The 1,367-nt window shown below is 35.9% G+C and overlaps 1 protein-coding gene across 1 annotated transcript in view; it reads left to right on the top strand.

Moving 5' to 3' along the window:
* Nucleotides 1-422: 422 nt before the first annotated feature.
* Nucleotides 423-1,367, top strand: part of LOC119582156 — a gene marked incomplete at its 3' end in the record, with an annotated part of 2,449 nt that continues 1,504 nt past the window's right edge. The window contains 1 exon segment of the mRNA XM_037930394.1: nt 423-573.

Consider the following 1,367-nt stretch of genomic DNA (forward strand, 5'->3'; position numbering starts at 1 on the left):
AATTTTTGCCCTTAACCATAAAAGATAAATTCCGAACATGCAAGCATTTGTCGCAACTAAAATACGTCACAATCGCACAGCAACTTGCTTGCTTAATTGCGAAGTTCGCTTCGCGGCTTTCACTATGCCGGCTCACAGCAACGAAAATTGTACACATCGACAACGCTGCTTTCAAGTCGCAGAAAAGGAAAATGTCTCAACTGCTTTCTCTCGGTTAGACTCATCAAAACCAGAGCTAGGACGAAACACGATCTCCCAGTCTCTTTTCGTATTCATTAGATTTTGGTAATGATAACCAATAAAACATATACTATATGAAATAACAAATATTAATGCCTAAAGACTGTCTGCATCAACCCAAGGTGTAACTATCACGGCGCCATCTATTCTCGGAAAACTCAGGCAGTGATGAAGAACGAATGCCTAATGAAATATATTCCTTGGAGTCGATTCACGCTGCGTTGAAGACAGGCTTCACAAACATCTCTCGTGGCGCATTTACCTTACGTAAAATTTCTCCCATTACTCTAATTAGACGGGGTATAGAGCCGACATTTCTCTGTATAACAACTGGTAAGTATCGTACGCCTTTTATTCAGTCCTGTTTGCAAATGGTTATAAATAATTTTATTCAAAATGAAAAGAAACAATGTCCTCAAATTTTAGTCTATAGATATTCCCATTTACAGTAATATTAAGAGTTTGATGTTAGTGTGCTTGACTCATAGTAATAACAGGAAGAATATCAGTAAAATAAAATCGATTTTTTTTCATTCCCGTAAAGAGATCTCCATAGATGGCTCTAGTGTTATATATATTTTTAGAATTCCAGTACGATGTGAAATAAGATCTTTCCCATCGTCTTATCACAGTCTTTGCCAATGTTGTTAACTGTAATAAAAGTAGGCATGTTCACAAATAAGGAGGATATGTAATCTAAAAATAAAAGTGGAGCCAGTACAAACGAGACGATCAACGCTAACAAATACATAACGAAAATACCTTATCGACATGAGTATTAGGAGAATTGTGAACAAAAGTATAACGCAAAGAATATACAATGATAGTCCAGAAGAAGAATTGTGTCACGCTGAACTTTGATAACAGAGTAGTTTCCCCACGTGAGTCCAGCAAAGAAAACGTGAGATCGTAAGAAAACGGAAGTACTAAAGAAGGGTAGACTAAAATTGTGTATTTCGTAGGGGGAAAAAATGTATTTGTCGGTCTGTGAGAATATGAGATCGAAGACTATATAGCGATAAAAGTATGTAATCTGTTGTATTTTATTTGAAGAGATTAACGGGGTAACCTTTTGGTTTTTATTGTTCATTTTTTTTTTAGGTTACCTTGTATTTGTCAACCCTCTA

Source organism: Penaeus monodon, chromosome 15 (assembly GCF_015228065.2).
Source record: "Penaeus monodon isolate SGIC_2016 chromosome 15, NSTDA_Pmon_1, whole genome shotgun sequence".
Lineage (NCBI taxonomy): Eukaryota > Metazoa > Arthropoda > Malacostraca > Decapoda > Penaeidae > Penaeus > Penaeus monodon.